Below are 23,292 nucleotides of genomic sequence, written 5' to 3' on the forward strand. Positions count from 1 at the left end.
GTGGCCTTTGGAATCAGACATGACTTTGAATCTCATGTGTCAAACTAATAGTGACATATCCTTGGGAGGGCTGCTCTAACTTCTGAAAATTAGAATTTTCTCTCCTGTAAAATGGGGGTGATAGTTTCTACCTGTCAAGCCTGAAGTAAGGATTAAATGGAATGGTGGCCCCATGCCTGGTACCAAGGAGCCCACAGGAAATATAGGGTCCTTTCTACTACCTGGTGCAGTCTGGGGCCCGTAGGACATAACCCCAACAACTGATTGTTGAATTCCATTGAATTTCTAAACCCTAAAGGATTGATTTTAATGTAGGGAGTGGTGGAGGAGAAGTTACATAATATGCTAGGAAGTGGAGATAATGAATGTACGCTGTGGGTCACTCTGGTCCCTGGACGAGTCACAGCCACCCACTGAATACATCCAGCATCCCTTATGGGATTTTCAGCCTAGGTGTCAACAGAACATACATATTTTATAGTAAACAACATGACAGGGTGGCCTAGGCTGACAGCCACAAGAATGCTCACAATCGATACATTCTCAAGGTGGAGTAGAAGGAGTTTTTCTTCACTTTTTTTTTTTTTTTGAGACGGAGTCTCGCTGCGTCGCCCAGGCTGGAGTGATCTTGGCTCACTGCAACCTCCACCTCCCGGGTTCACGCCATTCTCCTGCCTCAGCCTCCCGAGTAGCTGGGACTAAAGGCGCCCGCCACCACACCTCCTACCCTAGCCTCCCAAATAGCTGGGCTAATTTTTTGTATTTTTACTAGAGACGGGGTTTCACCGGGTTAGCCAGGATGGTCTCAATCTCCTGACTTCGTGATCCGCCCGCCTCGGCCTCCCAAAGTGCTGGGATTACAGGCCTGAGCCACTGCACCCGGCCAAGGAGTTTTTCTTTTAGGCAGGGCTCGTAGGACATTCTTTCCAGGTGACACTAGCGTGTGAGGTGGGCCTTGAAGAGAAGACAACTGATCAGAGTTTGGAGAAGACTCCATTGGTGGGAATACAGAAAGGAGGGGCTCTCTTACGGCCTCCTGAAATATGTCTTACAGTTTATCTGGAAGCAGAATTGTTAGTGGGGTCGGAAACTGGCGGAGTACAGCTAACTGGAAATTGTCCATAACTGACATGCACTGATGCTGTTATTCCTGATCCCTAATGTCTTGGATGTCACTTTTCTAATTCCACATGTTGGTTACAGTACTACAGAAGGAGGGGGTTGCTGAATAGCGTCAAACTAGAAAAGCTGTTCGTGGGTGGACACACCAGCTCTGACACTTGCTTCATTCATTCAGTCATTCTTTCATTCACATTTTATGCTGATTATATGCCAGATATCTTCTTTGGCCAGTAGCATAGCAAGGGTAAATGGTATCCATTGCTAAGGTACTGTATCTGTTCTGTCTCTCTCTCCACCCACTTGGCCCATGTTGCTCTAGAATTTTTTTGTTTTGTTTTGAAATGGGGTCCTGCTTTGTTGCCCAGCCTGGTCTTGAACTCCTAGACTCAAGCACTCCTCCTGCCCTAGCCTCCCAAATAGCTGGGACTACTGGCACATGCCATGGTGCCTGGCTTAGATTCTGAAATTGTCAAGAGTAGCATCTTTGTGGTAGCTTTATATGCTGGTTCCAGAGATGTGTGTCCCCCTACTACTCTCACCCCATGTGCCTGTATTTGGCACTGTGAATACCACAATGATGTACAAGACATAGTCATGCTCTCAAGTTTTCTGACTAAGGCATCAGATGAATTGAGAGAAAATAGAGTCTTATCAATGCTATGATCTGAGGTACCAGAAAAAGAGAATTGAAACCTGATTGTGATGTCAGGAGGACTTCTTGGAGGAAGTGACGTCTGAGATGTGGCCTGGAGGAAAAGTCTGCAAGAGTAATTTAGGTGACATGAGGAACTACTGTGTGCTGGGCACTATTCTAGCTGTGAAGTTTACAGCAGTGATGAGTAAAATAAAGTCTCCATACTTAAGGAGCTTTCTTTCTAGTAGAGAGAGAATGAGAGGCAGAGGGAACACCATGTACATAGAACTGGAGGCGTGATTAGGGAACAATATATAATTCAGCATGGCTAGAACTTAGCGTCCACGGAGGAGGAAGCAAGGAGCGGGTGGTTTAAAGAAAGATAGGACTGAGAGGTAAACGTGCGTGTGCATGTGTGTGTGTGAGTGATCGTGAATGACCTTGCTGTGTGTGGAAATGATCATGAATGACCTTTCATACCAGGCTAAGGAGTATGAACTTTGCTCTGAGGACAGCAGGGAGCCATTGAAGAGTTTAAGTAATGAAGCGGCATGATCACATGTCTCTCTTAGAAAAAGAAGTGGCCCCAGAAAAAAAAAAAAATCACTCCAGTTACAAGAATGAAAATAAATTGGAGGGAGAAAATTGTGCAACCTTGAAATAATTATTTAACCTCTCTGAGCCTCAGTTTCTTCATCTGTAAAAGGAGGTACTGTCCATCTAACAGGGTTGCTGTGACATTAACTAAAGTCATAGCTCTGGCATCACTTGGTCCAGTGTACTTTTCATGTTTCAAGATGATTCCTTTTTAAAAAAAATTAAAAATTTTAAATTTTTGTGGGTACACAGTATATTTATGGGGTACATGAGATATTTTGATACAGGCATACAATGTATAATAATCACATCGGGGTAAATGGAGGTATCCATCACCCCAAGCATTTATCCTTTGTGTTGCAAACAATCCAATGATATACTTTTAGTTATTTTAAAATGTACAGTTGTTATTATTGACTATAGTTTCTCTTTTGTGCTATCAAATACTAGGCCTTATACATTATATATGTATTTTTTGTATCCATTAACCATCCCCACTTCCTCTGTGCCCCGCGCCCATTACCCTTTCCAGCCTCTGGTAACAATCATTTTACTCCAAGATGATTCCTTTTTAAGAAGCCCCAAATGCTGAATGGATTTTAGTCTACAGCTTTGAGAAAGAAGCCAGGATGAGGCTGGACTGGGACAGGGTTTCCGATTGACATCAGGAGTACAGACATTCAGCCCTGAATTCAGAAGAGAGTTAACGATGGCTGCGGTGTGTCTAAGGATTAGTGATGGAATAAGAGGTGGAGTGGTGGTGGGACGGAGAGAAAAATTGCTACTTTGAGACAAATGGCAGAATCCCTGTCAAAGAGAAAAGCCTTTGTCTCCAAACACACCTGCAAGGGTGTGTTTGATCATAAAGAGGCTCTGTAGCTGCTGGGCACAGTGGCTCAAGCCTATAATTCCAGCACTTTGGGAACCTGAGGCCGGCGGATCACCTGAGGTCAGGAGTTCAGGACCAGCCTGGCCAACAGGGCAAAACCCTGTCAAAAACAAAAATTAACTGGGCGCCTGTAATCTTAGCTACTCAGGAGGCTGAGGCAGGAGAATCACTTGAACTTGGGAGAGAGAGGTTGCAGTGAGCCAAGATCAAGCCACTGCATTCCAACCTGGGCGACAAGAGCGAGACTCTGTCTCAAAAAAAAAAAAAAAAAAAAAAAAAAAAAAGGTCTGTGGCACAGCCAGGAAGAGCTGTGGGGAAGGGATGAAGAGAAACAGACACAAAGTATCTGGGAATTTGGGGGGTTGAGAGCAAGGCAGAAAAATCTAGAGGTAGGAGAAGGAGGGAGAGAAGGAGAGAGAGAGAGGGAGAGGAGGAGGAGGAGGAGAAGAAGAAGACGAGGAAGAGGAGGAAGAAGAGGAAGAGGAAGAGGAAGAGGAAGAGGAAGAGGAAGAAGAAGAAGAAGAAGAAGAAGAAGAAGAAGAAGAAGAAGAAGAAGAAGAAGAAGAAGAAGAAGAAGAGGAGAGAAACAAACAGCAGCAGAAAGAACACCAGGGATTCTGAGGAGAAGGTAGGCAAGTGAGAAATTCCAAGTGGCAGGTATGGTGCAGAGATTTTAAGAAGAGGAATGTCTAATTGCTTAACAGTGACTCAGGTTGTGTGTTGTGCTATTCCATTTTGTAGTGCCCCTTCCCTATTCCATAGTCTCAGTAAACTGTTCAGTAGTGATGTTTGGGGTAAATCCAAGGGGAAAGTGGAATTTTGTATTGGAATCCGCATGGAATGGAAAGAAGAGGACAGATACAAGAAGGAAAAGCAATAATGTTATCTAGATTTAGTAGGAACAAAAAATCTGAGTATCAAGAGATCAAGAATGTATAAACCCTGTAATCCACAGAGATCTTGGGGGAGAGTATTAGATTGACTGTGGAGTGGGAGTGGGGGTAGTATCTCAGCAATCTTGTCAGAACCTTAAATAACAGAAGCGATGCCAGCTGACATTTGAATTGCATATGGAATTTGCCGTGACCATTCGCAGAAGCACCAGGAAGAGTAGGTGTGGCCTTCTGGGGAAAGCACCAAGCAAGCACCTGAGTTACAGCCTTACGCACTTTTTCTACAGTTAAAAAATGTTATCCATCACCCATTCAACCATCTCTCTGTTCACCCATCCATTCATCCACCTACCCACCCACCCTTTCATCACTTCTACCTCTTTCTCTCACTGTTCTTTAGAGCCCAAACCGATAAAGTGAAAAAGTACAGGAAATCCTCTCCTATTCCTTAGAATTTCCACTGAAAAATGTGAAACTTTAGACCTCTTTGGACTCTTCTTGTTTCACAGGAGTTTCTTGATAGTTAACCTGCACTGCCAACAGGATCATCCTAAACAAATGTGTACGGCTTCTTCCTTCACAGTTTGTGACCTAGATGTGGGTTGAGGACTTCAGGACTTAATTAGAATCCATTTCTCCCCATTTTGGTGGTGATTGAATAATATAACCTATATTTCAAATCCTCTTAACTTGACCTGAATCTGTTATATTTTCCCCCTAACTATTCAGATTAGTTTAGTTTTTTTTTTTTTTTTTTTTTTTTTTTAATAGAGATGGGGTCTGGCTATGTTGTCCATGCTGGTCTCAAACCCCTGGCTTCAAGTAATCTTCCTGCCTCAGCCTGCCAAAGTGCTGGGATTGTAGGCATGAGAGACACTGACCAGGCCAGAATGGCTTAGAATAGATGTTTGGGAGATTCTGTCTTCAGGCATTAGAAGAAAATGAACATTTTTTTCTTGAAAGAATCCCATTCATATTTATTATCCATCTTCATGTTATCCAAAAGCATTTGGATGGATAAGCTTTATTTTATGAGCAAGTTATTGAGGCTCCCAACATGGGTTTAAACATGTTATGGTGAACAGGTCTTTGCATTACAACTCCATGAATCTAATCCTGAATTTTAAACTCTAGGGCACATATGATTTTCAAAATAGGTCAAAGCCAAGTGTCCAGACTGGGGTTCTGCATAGTGTGGGGGAGTCTGAGGTTATATAATAAAGGCAGAGGCAAACCTTAGCAAGGCCATGTGGAGAGAAGCACCTGGAAGCTGTAATGATTGCTTGGCTTCCTGTTCTACAGTCCTTTCATCCTCCAGGTGCAGCCACTTACTCCGCACCTGTGGGCTCAGCCTTGCCCTAGAATATAGAGTCAGTCCTGCCCCTATTTAATGATTAGTACCCAGTGACTCAGATTTGCATCCTGGTTTGCTTAGTTTTCCTAGAGTTTATTCTATCCTGACCTCCTGTTGTATCTGAAGTCCAGTTTCCTGGGAACTGGTTCTTTGCACCCCCTTCCCCCATCCCAGACCACCTGCATGTCTGGATATTGCCAATGCAGTTGAAATCAGGATGTCACTTACAACTAATGCTTCGAAACGCCAGCTGCTTCTCTGCCTACATTTTCCCTATTTCAAGCATTTTCTTCATGTGTCCCCTTTAACTGGGGTTTGTTTAATCTCTGGATCCTGGTTCATTTTCTTCTCTTTCTTTGAAAACTTCTGTGCATCACTCACTGTACTACCCAATGCAAAATCCCAGGGAAGAGCAAGGAGGGGTATTCTACTCCTGGGGGTGATTTGGGGGTGGCTCCACAGAGGAGAAAACTTGAGCCTTAGAAGATTAGTAGGAGTTGGCTGCATAGATAAGTTAGATGAACATTTCAGTGAAACAGCAAGCAAAAGCACACAGTGAGTTTGGGGGCATTTCAAGCAGTTTGGGAAGGTTGAGGTATTGGATGGGTAGGAGGTGAGGCTAATGAACTCGGCAGGGCCAGACCAGTGATGACCTTGTATGAGATAATTATGACTTTGTCAGTGGTAAGAGTAGAGAAGGATGTTGTTAACAACACCGAAGTCAATGTTTCTCTTTATGATATTAACATAACATGAGCATAAATAACTTACACAATAAGAAAAACTAATTTATTTTCCCAAATGACTTTCCTAGGATGTTCCTGAGCATTTCTAACATCCATGGTCAGACATGTGGGAATTGCTGTGTTAAACTGTGCTAACCAGGTTTCTTGGATCCTTTGATGTGTTGATGTGCTTTGTGACTGGATGTATCTAGAAGCACTTTCCAAACATATTTGACTACTACCTTCCCTCTCTTGCAATATTGCAAGGGACTAGAGTTTTGAGCAGCACACATTGGGGATAGAACTAGGATGTTCTGCATAGTGTTGTGCAGTTGAGAGCATTTATGAACAGCAAATCCCGGTCTATAAGGAAGCACCAGCTGCAGGGGCCTTGCAAAAGTGTGATGCAGCTCATCTTCTACCCGGCTTTGTTCTATCATCCATGTCTGCTAACATGTTACTGCTAATCACTTTGGCATTGCACAAGGCTGCTCAGTGTTCACCATTTCTGAAAGTAAAACACTGGGGAAAGAATCAAAGTGGAAAAGCGGTTAACTGCAGTGAGAGAGAAATTCTAATAGTGGGAAGAGAAAAAATGAGGAAGAAACTTTAGAATGGGTAAAACGTTCTCACTGAAATTGGACCTGGAGCCCACTCCCAAGTTATATTTCTGGTTTAGAGATATTAGTCCTGGGTTGAAGACATCTGGGTAAAAACGACGAGTAATTCAGTGTTTCCAAGGCCCTGGAAAGGCAAGACCTTCCTAACTTTTGTAACTCCAGAGGAGTCCCTCATGTGAGATAGGTACTCAATAATTGTGTTAAATAATTAAATTTCTTTTCTCTTGGGGGCTTAGCCTTCTGTTAGTAGGCTTGCTGGTTTCCATTGATATAAAAAGTAATGTTCCTTTGAAAATAGTGGTTATCTTTGGGAGGCAGGATTGTGACTGATTTATATTTTGTGCTTTCTTTTGATGTTCATTAAACATTTATTATAACAAATGAATGACTTTTATAATCAGGAAACAACAACAATTCTTTAAAAGGTGCATCACTAGTTCTCCCTCAAGCAATTTTCATAGGTAGAAAAAATAGAAAGCTGAGGGATTTTGCTTTGATGGTAACAAAAATGAATTCCACCCTCCTCCTTCATTTGGCAGGGAAGGGTGGAGGGAAAGATTGGGGTTTCTAGACCTAACATTTCCAAGAATTGAGGCCAGCAGAGTACGTGGCCTGCAGTACATGTTCTACACATATCTGTTGCATGAATGAATATCAGGGTGGTTGGTGAAGTTTATTATGCTGTTCATTCATTTCCCCTCCTAAAGATCTTTCCAGTTACAGAATTCCTCCTACAGCCTATAGGAGAGGAACGGGCAAGACAGAAACAGGGCCCAGACAGCTTGAGTGACCTGCCCAGCTCACTCTATAGGTTGGGAGGTCAGTTTAGCCTCAGGGCTAAATCCGGAGACCTGGGCTCCACCTCCCGGCCAGGCACAGCAGGTCTGGCAGGGTCTTCAGCCATGAGGGTGCTGCGCAGCAGCGGGTTGCATGCAGCAGCGGGTTGCATGCAGCAGCGGGTTGCATGCAGCAGCGGGTTGCATGCACAGTGCTGCATTCGTTCCACCAACGGTGGTGTTTTCAGCATGCAGCTGCCTCCTAACAGCTCTCCACTCCATGGAACATGGAACTAAAGTAACTTTGGGGAAAAAAAAAAAAAAAAAAAAAAAGATCCTCGCACACTAGCACCCTTCCTGCCGGCCCTGTTGTGATTCTGCACCGAGGGCGCATTTTAATTGATGAAATGTGCTACACAGCCCAACCAAATTGAAAAGTAACAACCTTCACTTACCATTTGGAGATGTGACGGAAGTGCCAGGAGTTAAACTCCGAGGACTAAATGCAATAACAGAAGCTCCCTATCCTCTCTTGAAGAAGCTCATTAGTTTTTGCTTTCTCACATTCTGTTTGCTGTGGCCCGCAGCCAAAAAAATGGCGATGGCAGAGATAATAAGTGAGAGTTAAAAATATGAGGAGAGTGGTTGGGAGGTGCAGGACCTCAGGCCCCTGGGTGAGGGCGGGGGTGGCTCAGGTAGGGCGAGTCTGGGAGGGGGCAGGAGGGAAGGATGCAGAGACCGACTGACGAGGCTAAGGAATAGAGAGAGACAGGCTCATGCAGGGACACAGGGAGATGGAGAGAGGGACAGGGGAACAGAGAGACAGGGAAGGGCAGAGAGAGAGGATGGGACACAGAGGGTGAGAGGCAGTGCACACACAGAGACAGACATCCACAGGAGGCGCAGAAAGGGTGGAGAGTGGGAGAGACTGAGAGAAAGATGTGGGAGACTGAGTGTGCTCTGGGCAAAGGTCTACAATAATTGGGGCGAGTTCAGCGGTCAAGGCCATGCTGTGGGGAAGAACAGGAACAGGGTCAATTACAGCCTGCGCATCCCTCAGCACGCTACCCCATGGCAGCATTTAGACACGAGGGAAACTGGATTTAATGTGAATTTTGAAGGCAGCCATGGGAATGACAAGTAGGACAGACATTGTCTTCAATGTGGCCAGTGGCCCTCCAGGCAACCCAACCTGGTGCCTTCATCTATGATGAAGGCTACAAAGCGTGGTTGCTTGGTCCCAGTCCCTACTTGCCAGGTAAGCTGAGAGGCCCTTGAGGCTCACCTCCTCTTGTCACTAACTTCCTAGACTTCCAGGCCTAACACAACATAGACAAACCAGGAGCTTGCTGGGTGCTGGTTGGCAGAGCACATAGGTGCGCCACCTTCTCCCTTCCTGCTACTTCTTGATGATGTCATACAGATCACTCCAGTGTTTAGGAAATGCCTAAGCATCTACTGTGTGTGCCAGGCACTGGTGAACCAGCTCAGCCTCTTTCCCCCAAGACTGTCCATTTCACTGGGAAAGACAGACTAAAACATCAGCACTTCTCCCTAAGGCAGAGCACAGGGGTCCCAGTGAGCTGTGACTTGGGCCAAGCTTTGCAGGAGTGTTGCATGTACACATCTTCCACAAATGCCACAGTATTCAGGCAGACTTGGGTCTGAAAGGAAATGTCAGGGAACAAAAAAGGAAAAGGAAAAGAAAGGAAAATGCTAGCATTTACTCTTGTGCCAGGCACTGCCACATATGTTATTTCATTGAATCCACACAGTAACCCTGGCACGTGGCTATTTTTATCCTCCGTTTTTTTTTTTGTTTTGTTTTTTTTTTAAGTAGATAAGGAACTAGAAGTTCTGGGAGGTGAAGAAACCAGTACAAGGTCCCTCAGCTAGTCAGTGGCAGAGTTGCTAGCCTGGGTCTGTCTTTCTATTGCCCCAGATTCCTACCAAGGCCTCATGAAATTCATCATCCACTGAGCAGGCCCAGAGCACAGCCAGGCTCCAGCTGCCACCCCCCCTACACCCCCATAAATGTATTTTTCAACAATGAGGTTTGCTCTTCAAGTTAGTGATTTTATGGCTCTCAGCAAAAATCTGTGACACCAGATGTTAAATGCAGCAGGAGAAAGTTATTTTCATCATTGGTGAAATCTTGCACAGTGCACCGAGTCTGGTCATATCTGACTTCAGGCAACATGTGATCTGATTTCTGTTCACAGAAAGAGGCTCTACACGGGATGACAGGCAGACATGCATGGCTGTTTGGGCTTCTGGGTGCTGGGAAGAGGGACAACTCAGCCTGAGACTGCTTGAGACTTGTGACTTGACTGGGAAACAACACCTGGCTTTGTGGGCTCAGACTCCCTAGCCAGAAACCCCACAGTTCCTTGCAGGGGCCTGACAATAGTGCTCTTGGGACCTGTCCACCCTGCGGCCATCACTCCTGCAAGTCCTAGCCGGTGTGACAGATTGACCCCTCCTCTATTTCACTTCTGTCTTCTCTGTTCCCTCCCACCAGCATATTTAATTCTATCTGGGTTCCTGGCCAGCTCTCATGGAGACGGGAACTATGGGGTTGAACCACAGGAAATTGTCATTTTTTTTGGTATAGGTAAACAACACCCACATGTTGATGACTGCATTTCATTCATGCTAATATATTGACAATTTCAGTATCATAGCCAGGGTGGTTTCCTTATTGTAAATTGGAAGGCTGTGGTAGTTGGATCATAGGGTTGTTGAAAGGTTAAATTAGATAATGTTTATAAAAACAGTAAGGTCATTGCTTAGACCAGAGTCAGTGCTCTGTAAATGGAAGACAGTATTAGTATGATAACTATTGTCTCAAGTTCCTCACCCTATCCAGAGTTTCCTGCCCCCAAAAGGAGCCTTGCCTCAGACTGCCGCTTAAGGCTTACTCGTCCCCCTCTATAACTTGAGCCTTCTGGTACTCTGGCTTAGGTGCCAGGTTCCTACCCCCAAAGACAGTGGCTCCAGGCCCTGTTGAACGCCCTGAGTTTCTGCCTGCATGACCATTGACTGAGTCAAGGTCGTTTTTTCATTGATTGCTCCAGCATTGCCAGCATCTGGGGGCAGTGGGTTTTCTCAACCCCTGTGTTCATTGAGTTATGCAAGTCTTAGGTTTGCTTCCCATTGTATCTAGAAGAAATGAGTATCTTCCGGGGGGTGGGGGACAGTGATCGCTCAAGCTGGCCCTTACAAAGCAATGTACTTTGCTGAGTCCAAAGGCCTGGTTCTCAGTTCTGTAAATTTAGAAACATGATATTTGTTCTTAAAGTCAGAATAGAGCAGGGTTTCAGGACAGATTCCTACTAGCCTGGTGCGTGAGCCGGGCCAATTTATTCACTTTCAATGAGAAACAGAGCTGCCGAAGGGTTAGGAATGCTTCGGTCAGCACATGGTCTCCCTGTAGGGAAATCTGCAGGGGAGGTTTATGAGATGCTTGGTGAGCAGTGAATCTGAGAAAAGGAGGCCAGCATTTTGAAGGAGGCATGAGGCCTGATGAATGTCCCCTGCCTGCAGCGGGGCACCTGTTTCTAGTGGCCAGCTAGTGTCACTGACAGATTCACTGACTTTCCCTTCTGCAGGGCCAGGCAAAAACAGTCAGTTCTTCTCTTCAGAATTTTTTTTTTTTTTTGCCTGTTCTATGATGACCCATTTTCTTTGGTGAACACCATCTTCTATACTATTAACCAGTGATTAGTTTCCTTAAATACAATTAAACCTCAGGTTTGCATTCCTGAGATTGTCCTTTATAATTCAATTCAATTCCAAATGACAAATATTTCTCGTGCACCTACTATATGCCAGTCCTGCCTACGATTTTCCACATCATATTAAATTCACTGTCTTCAATTAAGTTTAAATCGAAAAGTATTGAGCTAGGCCCTGTCTGAGACCCTGGGGATACAATGGTGGACAGTTTATATGCAGTCCTCATCCAGTGGTTTGGTTAGGGGAATGAGGCAGGCAAACAAGCAATTACAAAGCACTGTAGAAGGATTAAGAGGAGTTGTACAAAGTGCTATGGGAGCTCACGAGAAAGGCATCTAATCTAAGTTTAAGGTTTTTGGGAGGGCTTCCTGGAAGAAGTGACATCTGATCTGGGACCCGAAAGTTCAGTAGGGATAGGGGAAAAGTGTGTTTGTGTGTTTGCATGTGTACGTGTGCTTGCATGTGTGTGAGTTTGTATATGTGTGTGTGAGCGAGTGGGTGCACATGGCACAGTGAATTGGAATCAGAGAATTAGCTGAGGTGAGGCTGGGAAAGTAGGCGGGCATCAGAGACGGCAAGGTCTTGTTGCCTCTGTTAGGGAGTTAGGACTTTGTCCTGACAACAGTGGGAAGCTATTCAGAAGCTTGAAGCGGGTATGAAGTAATCCTGTTAGTGGTTTAAGATGATCACTCTGGCTATGGTGGGTTTTGGGGATTTCTAGTATCCTCTACTGATACTTTTACAGATATGCCTTGAATTCTGCTACATGTGATCAAAATTTCCCCATGATTGATGGATTGTTTACTTTATGCATTATTTTCAAGTTTTTGATGAGAAGGGGGTGGGGGATGGGAAACACTCTTTGTTCACCTCATGAATGGAGGATGTCCTTACTCCCTCTCCCTTCCTGCCCGGTCTTGCTAGAAATGCATCACACCTGAGACTAGTAATAAATGATAGCAACGATGCCCACACGAAGAAAGAGGTCTTCTGGTTAGCATTCAAACACTTTTTTTTTTTTTTTTGGTGGAAGCAAAATGGCCATAAAAATGACTTTAAAAAAATAAGAATTACTAACTCTGCATTTGGTTGTTTAGGTTACTAAATGATTTCTGAGTTAAGGAGGAGTCCAGCGTGTGAGTGAGAGAGACGTCTCCGAATGATAGGTCATTGATTACTTCCTTAATGGAACAGGCTCTGGGGAAGGACGAAGATAATCCTGTTAGAGAAATCAGCATGTTCTAATTGACTTATACGGAGTGAAAGCAGAGGGCTCCATTCCTTCTCCTTCATTTGCTACCAGCAGATTGAGAGGGAGCAAAGCTTGGCAGCTCCTGCCTAGAACTAGGTTTTCCTTCCCCAGGCAGAGGAAGAGGGACCTGACCCTGCCCTGTCATGCACCATTACCCGCCTATTTAGGGCTTCCACAGTGAGGCAGGGTAAGGGAGCAAAAGGAAACTTCTTGACATGTACAGAGTTACTCCTCACTGTGGTCCTGGCTTTAACACATGGGGGAGTGCTTTGCTAAACTGCCCTTCTTTTACCACCTTGTTGGCTGTTAAAAAGTGTATTGCGTGGTGGCTCACACCTGTAATCCCAGCATTTTGGGATGCGAGGCGGGCAGATCACCTGAGGTCAGGAGTTCGAGACCACTCTGGCCAAGATGGTGAAACCCCATCTCTACTAAAAATACAAAAATTAGCTGGGCATGATGGTGAGTGTCTGTGATCCCAGCTACTCAGGAGGCTGAGGCAGAGAATTGCTTGAACCTAGAAGGCAGAGGTTGCAGTGAGCTGAGATGGTGCCACTGCACTCCAGCCTGGGCGACAGAGCAAGACTCCATCTCAAAAAAAAAAAAAAAAAAAAAAAAAAGGAAAGCGTATGTGTGTTTGTGAGCTTGATGTATGCAGCAGATAACAAGGAAATATAGCTCTTGATGGGACCAGTTCTGAACAAGTCTTGAAAACAGGAACCTGCCTTGTGATTTCTCAACCTCCTTGGCTGTGTGGGTCTCCAGCAACTGGCTTCTCTTCCTCCCACTCACTGCCTTCATAGGGTTTCATTTCTTTTTTCCTTCGTACTCTCTTTTCTTTCTCTCTTTCTCCCCTCCCTCCCTCCCTCCCCTGTTCCCTCCCTTGTTTCCTTCCTTCCTTCCTTCCTTCGTTCCTTCCTTCCTTCCTCCCTCCCTCCCTTCCTCCCTGCCTTCCTTCTTTCCTTCCTTCCTTCTTTCCTTCCTTCCCTCCTTCCTTCCACCTCCTTTCAAGAAGGATTAACTTGCACCTTACACCTATTCCATAAGCATTTATAGAGTGCCAACTATGAGTTATTCCTACGCGGGCAACAAAAATGAGTAGGACATAGACCATACCTTCAAAGTCAAGACACAAGTAATTATTCTATAAGGCAGAATGCTTTGATGGTCATAAGAGGATAGGAGAAGGCACCAACATTTGTTAATAATAAGCACTTACTATTGGTCAGTTACTTTCCACACATTATTTCTTTTAATCCATATGAAAACTGCATGAGGTAGGCATTTCAATACCTATTGAGAAGATGAGATTCAGGGAAGGTAAATAGCTTGTCCGAAGTCACAAAGCTGGCATATGAGTACAGGTCCATTTGACTCCAAAATACATGTCTATTTCCCTCGAGTTTTAAAGTCTAAAGAGAATAAATACAACTTTTGTTGGGAGAAAGGGGCTATCAGTAAAGGCTTCATAAAGGAATAATACTGGAGATGGGCATTGAGTAGGATACTGTGTTAATATTTAAATGTTGGGGCTATTGTGGGATAAGAGGTTTAATCAGAGAGTGAGGAAACATATAAGAAAACTTTTCAGATGAGTAGTAAATGACAGAAAGTACCAAACAGAGAATTTTGGCATGCAAATTGAGTTTCTGAGCTGCAGCAATGTGTAGGGGGAAGAGGGATCCACCATTCATTAGCTTGCTTGTGTGATCTTTGGCAAAAATAACCTCTCTGAGGCTCAGTTTCTGCATACGTAAAATGGGAATAGTACTGTCTACAGTAATATCTGTGAAGATTAAATGAGCAAATATTTACAACATGCCTGGCACATGGGAGGCCCTCAGTCAATGTTAGTCATTCTTAAGATACAAAGCTAGGCATTGGGGTCCAAGCCCCCATACTTGCTCGGGAAAAAGAAGTGAGCAAATTCTCATTGTCATGTTGGGGGTGGGTGATGGCTGTCACAGGCAAACATTGTTTCCTCTAATGATGCATCACTGGGTCATGTCTGGGAATGTAACTGTTTCCACCTTTTTACTGTACAGTTAGTAAATGCCTTTGCAGGTTTCTGTTTCCTAAGAAGACAATTTTAGAAGCATTTATTATCTTTGGTGCTTGCTAGAGGCTTTCTTCCCTCCTTTTTTGCATTAGTGGTAGGATACGGAAATGAGTGGCCAAGTAGAGCCTGGTGTTGGGGAGCGTTAAAATGCTTTGGTCCATTGTGGCCAATTTGGTCTGTGCCGCAGAAGGCCTGTGATGTTCACGGCCCAAGAAGTCTGAGGAAATAGGTCTGCAGAACACAGAAAGATGTAGCCTCATAAAAATCCTGCTTAGAGCACCAGGATACAGGGTCTTGGGCTAGAGTCAATGCAGTGAAAGATGGTCAGGCCCTGTGTGTGCTGCAGAAAGGGAACATAATACCTCAAAGACTCCTGCTACTCTCCCCTTTGCCCATCCTACTACAGCCACTTTAGTCTCCCTGCTTTCCTAGAACATTTCAGGCCTACTCCCGACTTAGGGCTTTTCCTTCCATCTGGATGCTCTTTCTTGACCACACTGTTTAGTAGCCCTCATGTCCTGGTACTCCTGTCTCTCTTATTGCACCATTTTTTCCATAGCACTCTTACCTTCTAACATTACGATGGGTTGAACTGTGTCCTCCCCAAATTCCTGTGTTGAATTCCTAACTCCCAGGTCCTCAGAATGTGACTTAATTTGGAAATAGGGTCTTTACAGAGGTAATCAAGTTAAAATGAGGTCATTAGGGTGGGCCCCAATCCAATCCTACTGGTGTCCTTATAAAAAGGGGAAATGTGGACACAAATCCACATAGACGGAAGGCAGCGTGAAGAGACACAGCAAAAGACAGCCATCTGCAAGCCAAGGAGAGAGCCCTGGGGCAGATCCTTCCCTCACAGCCCTCAGAAGGAACCAACTTTGATTTCAGGCTTTTAGCTTTCAGGTGAGACAAAATATTTCTGTTGTCTAAGCCACCCAATTTACGGTACAGTTTAATGGAAGCCCCAGCCAATGGATACACTGTGCCTGTAACTGACTTTCTCAAAATTACGTTTATTCTCTGCCTCCCTCAGTGAGAGCATAAGCTGCTCTAGACAGAGATTGTTTTTCTGTGCTGTTCACCTCTGTAACCCCAGTACAACAACGATGCCGGGCATATCATTTCTGTTCAATAGATACTTTTAAAGTGAATTTATCAGAAGACAGAGAACTCATAAATCTATTCGCAAAGTGCCCATCTTAAGAACAAGACCAGGAGGAACAGGTCTCTGCCACTGTTTGCTTGGTTTGTCTGCATAGGAGTGAGGTGCCTCAGATGGTGGATGGTATCTTGGCTTTGAGCAGGTTTGGGAAACTTGAGCCATTCTTTAGAAGACTTTAAGGATGAGGAGGGTGCAGCCCTCCTCTGTGTTCAGAGAGAGTAGCTCCAGATGGAGCATTTAGCACAGGGCTCCGGATCCAGTTACACTCGACCGCACTGCCACAAGCACTAATAAGGCCCGACGGCCTAATAGGCTGTCCTGTGGTGAGGCTGTGTTGGGAAGAGGTTACCAATAATAAGATTATTCTCTTGACAGTTAGCTTGGCAGGGGTGGGTAGTGTTGGAAGTACACGTGGGTCAAGGTGTGCTAGGCAGGGGCTCATGTGGAAATTCTGGGCTCCCAAGCCTGTTTCAAAAGCAGCACCACCTTCCTTTTTTGCTGGCTGCAGCATCAGACAGTGTCTCAGAGACACATAGAACCTTCTTTCTTTTCTTTGGCTCTTCTCTCATACTAGCCCAAATGAAGAACTGAAGGTTATTATTGTCATGGTATAACATGACATATAATTATCATGGTATAACAGCTTTTATTGAGCACCTACCATGTGCCAGGAGGCTATTCTAGATCCATAAAGTGTGGGGGGAGACAGAGGTTAGGCACATACATTAGAGAGGTGTCATGCGGATGGAGTGAAACACAGTGAAATGAAAGGATGAGGAATCAAAGTGCCCAGTATCTCCTGTGGCTCAGCGTGAGTGTTGAGGAATACGTTGCCTTTCTTTTTTCTCTTTCTTTGGCTTTCAATGTGGATAACAGCTTGGGGCAGAAGGCAGGGCATGTTGGAAAAAAAACGCAAGCAGTGTTCCTTCCTTATCTTTTCACCCCTGGTGCCAAACTGTGGTGTTTGTAAAGAGGCCAAAAGATTATGGTCTGAGTGCTTGCGTCCCTCCCAAAATTCGATGTGGAAACCTAATCACCAGTGTGACGGTGTTAGGGGGTGGGGTCATTGGGAGGTGATTGGGTCCTGAGGGCAGAGTATGAATGAGATTAGTGTCCTTATAAAAGAGATCCCAGAGAGCTACTTCACCCCTCCTGCCATGTGAAGACACAGCAAGGAGGTGCCATTTGTGAAGCAGAAGTGGGCTCAAATCTGCTGGTGCCTTAACCTTGGACTTCGCAGCCTCCAGAACTGTGAAAAATAAATTCCTGTTGTGTATAAGCCAAAAAAAAAAAAAAAACAAAGGAAAGAAAAGCAAAAAAAAAAAAAAAAAAAGGCAATCTGGTTTTTAGTGTCTTATGGTGGGAAAGGCAATTTTGTATTATAGGGTTTCAGAGCAGGGACACCACGAGGGCTAGAGTGGTCAAGGGGATAGGACTGGATGCTGGAGTATGAGAGGAATTCTGGTAAGGGGAAGTAAATGAAAGCATTTCTACTGAGACTGAGGCTTGGATATGTTGTAGAGAGCTATGAGTTTGGGAGTCTCCAGAGGCAAAGCTTGGGTCCCGGAAGGTTGGGGGGCCAGGCTCTGTGCTATGGGCTTTGTGTATCACAGTTCTTTTAAAAGTCACTTGCCTCTATGAGGTAAGTTCAGTTACTATCTCCACTTTATAGCTGAAAATATGATGGCCCACAGAGGAAATAACTCAACCCAATTCACACAGGTGGTGGGAGGCCAAGCAGGGTTTAATTTTGGCCTGTTTGATTCTAAAACTTATACCTTCACCCATGAACCTGGTAAGTGGCAATCAGGAGCTAGTGAGCTGTAAAACAGTTCCTTGTAAAACGGTTTCCTTGGCTCGAAGCTGCCTTACTCCAGTCTCTGCCTCTGTCTTCACAAGGTGGTCTCGCTGCATGTCTGCCTTCACAGGGTGTTTTCTTCTTCTTATAAGGACACCGGTTATATTGGATTAAGGCCCACCCTAAGAACATCCTCTTATAACTCGATTACATGAAAATGTTTCTTCCATTCTTTCTCACTGTCAGTTGCTACCTCCTTTATTCCCACTGTTCTCCCAGGGTGTGGAAATACAATTCCTTTGTCTGGCAATGTAATTCCTTCTGGGGAGTGTAAAGCACTTTTCTAGGTGTTATTTCACTCCCCCTCACCATCTCTGTGATGATGGTGTTATTTCACTCCCCCTCAGTCATCTACTGAGGCTAAATGAACGCCTGTGAGTGTGTACGGGGTTACTAGGGCTGCTGTAACAAGTACTGCAAACTGGGTGGCTTAAACAACAGAAATTTATCGTCTCACAGTTCTGGAGACTAGAAGTCCAAAATCAAGGTATTGGCAAGGTCATGCTCCCTCTGAAACCTGTAGGGGAGACTCTTTCCTTGACTCTTGCCACCTCTGGTGCTTTCCTGGCAATGCTTGGCTTTCCTGGGCTCACAGCTGCATTACTCCAGTCTCTGCCACTGTCTTCCCAAGCGAGTCTCTGTCTTCATGTGGTGTTTTCTTCTTCTTACAAGGACATTAGTCATATTGGATTAGTTCCCACTACTACTCTCTGGGACCCCCAAATGAGATAAAAATTTGAGTTTGTAAACTTCCAGCACTTCTTAGTAGTGGCTCCTTGCATTCCTCTAAATTCTCTACACTCTGTCTTACCTCCTTGCTTTCATTAATTTAACTAAAAATTGGGGTTATCCTCTTTCTTCCTTGGTGCTGGAGTGTCTCTTTCTTTAAGGCCTTTCACTTTGGCAAATTGTCCTCTTCAACCCCAGCCTGCACTGGCTACTTGTTTCTCTAAACCCCGTAACAATTGGGGTCATCTTGTAGGTGGATTGACTGTTTTACAGTTCAACAGTTCCTGATTGCCACTTTAAAAAATTTGCCTAATTTTTGGCAAAGGTGCCAAGAACATACACTGGGGAAAAGACAGTCTCTTCAATAAATGGTGCTGGGAAAACCTGATATCCATATTCAGGAGAATGAAACTAGACCCCAATTTCTTCTCATATACAAAAATCAAATCAAAATGGATTAAAGATTTAGGCTGGGTGCAGTGGCTTACTCCTGTAATCTGAACACTTTGGGAGGCTGAAGAGGGAGAATCACTTGAGTCCCAGAGTTTGAGACCAGCCTGGGCAACACAGTGAGACCTTGTCTCTACAAAAAATAAACAAAATCAGCTAGGCATGATGGTCACATGCATGTAGTCCCAGCTACTCAGGAGGCTGAGATGGGAAGATTGCTTGAGCCCAGGAGATCAAGGCTGCAGTGAGCTGAGATCAAGCCACTGCACTACAGCCTGGGCAACAGAGTGAGATCTTATCCCCCTCTCCTCCCCGCCCCACAAAAAAAAAGGATTACAGAATTAAATCTAAGACCTCAGACTATGAAACTACTACAAGAAAACATTGGGGAAAATCTCCAGAACGTTAGTCTGGGCAAAATATTTTTGAGTAATACCCCTGAGCACAGGAAAAATGGAACCAAAGGAAAAATGAACAAATGGAATGACATCAAGTTAAAAAACCTCTGCACAGCAAAGGAAACAATCAACAATGTGAAGAGACAGCCCACAGAATGGAAGAAAATATTCGCAAACTACCCATCTGACAAGGGGTTAGTAACCAGAATATACAAGGAGTTCAAACAACTCTATAGGAAAAAATCTAATAATCTGATCAAAAAACAGGCAAAATATTCAAATAGACATTTCTCAAAAGAAGACATACAAATAGCAAATAGGCATATGAAAAAGTGCCCAACATCACTGATTACCAGAGAAATGCAAATCAAAACTACAATGAGATATCATCTTACCCCAGTTAAAATGGCTTATACCCAAAAGACAGGCAATAACAAATTCTGGCAAGGATGTGGAGAAAAAGGAGCCCTCATACACTGTTGATGGGAATGTAAATTAGTACAAAAACTATGGAGAACAGTTAGGAGGTTCCTCAAAAAACTAAAAATAGAGCCTACTTTACCATCTGGCAATCCCACTGCTGGGTATATACCCGAAAGAAAGGAAATCAGTATATTAAGGAGATAGCTACACTCCCATATTTGTTGTAGCACTGTTTACAATAGCCAAGACTTGGAAGCAACCTAAGTGTCCATCAACAGATAAATGGATAAAGAATGTGTTACATATGCACAATGGAGTACTATTTAGCCATGAAAAAGAATGAGATCTTGTCATTTGCTACCACCTGGATGGAACTGGAGATGATTATGTTACATGAAATATGCCAGGCACAGAAAGACAAACATTGCCTGTTCTCACTTCTTTGTGGGATCAAAAAATCAAAACAGTTGAACTCGTGGACATAGAGAGTAGAAGGATGGTTATTAGAGGCTGGGAAGAATAGTAGGGGTGAGTGGGGAAAAGGTGGGGATGGTTAATGGGTACAAAAAGATAGTTAGAAATAATGAATAAGACCTACTATTTGATAGCACACCAGGGTAACTAGTCAATAATAACTTAATTGTATATTTAAAAATAATGAAAAGAGTATAATTGGATCTTTTGTAACAGAAAGGATAAATGCTTGAGGAGATGGATATCCTATCCTCCACAATGTGATTATTACGTATTGCATGCCTATATCAAAACATCTCATGTAGCCCATAAATATGTATATATATATCTATTATGTACCCTCAAAAATTAAAATGAAAAAGAAAGAAAATTTGCCTAACCGGGTATAAGCTCCTGATTCTCAGAGATGGAGACTAATCATGTCTTTGTTTGCTGCTCTAGGATCTAGCATAGGCTTAGCACGTTGTAACTCTCATTCAAGCCTTGCTGGATGAATGATATTTGTTTTTTTCTGATTCTAACTGCATGGCAGAGTCCTCTGGAATAATGTGACCACCCAGCCTACGACGTGGAGTGCTGAGCAGTGAGCTCGTAAGGCTAATGCTTGCAGGAAGTCAAACTGTGCATTCAAGTCCTGCACTCAGTATACTTAATTTTTTTGTAAATTTGATTCATCTGATTAATTACCTTAACTTTCCACCAGACTTAGCCTGTACCAACACAGCCAAAATCACGAGAGGTTTGGCCAATCTGAGGGCTAGTAGGTCGGAAGCTAAACTGATCAGAGAACACAGCAAGCCCAAGAGGATAATCTAAGGGTCGCTTTGTTCCAGGTGTCCTCAGAGAGGCTCCGCCCCAGGGGATCACATTGCACCTCCACTCCTGGGGAGCAGAACGCTTCTCTTCCCTCCCCAAAGGCTGGCAGGGGCCCTGAATACTGTCATTCTGTCCTTGCCAGCTGTTTCCCATGCTGACAGCACATCCTTTGTGAGGCCCTGGTGTTTCCTCCTCCTTCCTAAGCACTTCCCCTGAGACTTTCCAGGGATGGCAGTGGGGCAGGAATGAGCAGAGCAGATGCTCAGCCCTTCTCTTTGTTAGTGGAGGTGACCGTCCCAGTGTTTATGATGCCCATGGAAGTCAGCAAGAATGTGAAATTCGGAATGTGAGAATTTTAGGTTGGATCATGTCTTTGGGATAGTTTTGCCCAAATGAACCTTGTTTTGCTGGAGGGAAACTTAGAAGTCAAACCACGAAGCTACCAGCTAACGAGGCACTTTATGAGGATAAGATGGTAAATCTGAGATTAGGACACAGATCTTCCACCATCTAGCCCAGCACTGTCTGCTCTCCTAGGTCATTTTGGGAATCAGCGAGACAGGAGCAGGCAGGGATTCTGCCCCATAAAGGAAGTATGAGGAAAGGCTTCCTCCTGCATGTGGGATTAAATCCTTGTGAGCTGGTCTCTGCTCACTTGTCCAGTCTCATTTTGCACCTCTCTTCCCCTTGTTAACAAAACTCTAGCCATCTTGACATTCATTTCCAAGCTCCTTCAAACTTCTGAGCCTTCACACATCCTGTTCCCACAATCTGGAGTACTCTTTTGCCCACATTTCACCTGGATAATGCCAACTCATCCTCTAAGTCTTAGCTTAAATATCACTTCCTTAGAGCAGCCTTCCTTGAGCTCTGTCATCTAAATAACACACACCATTCATCGTGTTCACCGGACTATGCATTTTCCTTCACAGAATTGTCTATTTATTTGAAGTCTGCTGCTATGCTACCTCACTTTGACTGCAAGGCTCCTGACAGCAGGGATTACTGTGTAATCTGGGCCAAGCACATAGTAGGCACTCAATACACAGCAATACATTGCTAAATAAATGAAAGAATGAATGAAATAAGAGACTGACTTTTTGGATAAGGTAGGGCCAACCTGTTCATCTATTGTAATTTTGTTATTGCTGCCATATTATAGAGAACTCATTATTCAAGCAGGTCTGGGATATGGGTATTATAATATCCAAGTTTTCATACATATCAGTTGAGGGTCAGAGAGGAGGAGTACTTACCCAAAGTCATCCACATTATAAGTGACTGTATTAGTCTGTTCTCATGCTGCTCATAAAGACATACCCCAGACTGGGTAATTTATAAGGGAAAAAGGTTTAATTGACTCACAGGTCCACATGACTGGGGAGGCCTCACAATCATGGTGGAAGGCAAGGAGGAGCAAAGTCATGTCTTACATGGCAGAAGGCAAGAGGGCAGGTACAGGGCAACTCCCCTTTATAAGACCATCAAATCTCGTAAGACTTATTCACTATCACAAGAAGAGCATGGGAAAGACCTGCCCTTATGATTCAATTACATCCTACTGAGTCCCTCTGATGACACGTGGGAATTATGGGAGCTATAATTCAAGATGAGATTTGAGTGGTGACACAGCCAAACCATATTAGTGAAAGCCTGGGCTGGAATGCAGGTTTGCCTGGCTCCAAAGCTGAAATTTTAAAATTAATTTATGATGTGTCCATCGTATGTCAGGTACCTTTTCGGTGTATCAGAAGCATCGTGATGTGCCCTTTGTGCATCAGATATTTCAGGGTCTGGTTTCCCCAAGACTGCACACCTAATTAGGGAAAGAGCCAAGTTTCAACAAAACTTTGCTGACTCTCAAATTAGAGTTTTGTATGCTGGCTGCACCCTCGGGGCACACCTTAGGTGTGCACTCTTTGGGGTCTAAGTTTCTCCAGGGCACACACTAGCAGAGCCTTGGGTAGCATGGGTTAAAAAAGAAGCCATTACCACATCCATCCATTTACCATGAATCCTGGCTTTTTTTTTTTTTTTTTAATTTTACCCTGAGTAACTGAGAACAAAGCTCACTTCACCAAAATGTTCTGATGCCAGGGGTCCCAATGAAACTCCCGTTTTCAATCACTTGCACATAGTTAAGTGGAGACAGTTAAAACCCTAATTACTGAGCTGGTGGGGCCCACTGACACCTGTAAGACATTTGGTACAGTGCAGGAAGTAATGCTTCCTTTCCAGTTTACATCACTATTTAATCTAATTATTCCTTCCAGTTTGGCTTTCACATATTCCATCAAAGAAGAGATTGCTCATTTCCTTGCGA

The sequence above is a fragment of the Macaca nemestrina genome, chromosome 1, assembly GCF_043159975.1.
Source record: "Macaca nemestrina isolate mMacNem1 chromosome 1, mMacNem.hap1, whole genome shotgun sequence".
Lineage (NCBI taxonomy): Eukaryota > Metazoa > Chordata > Mammalia > Primates > Cercopithecidae > Macaca > Macaca nemestrina.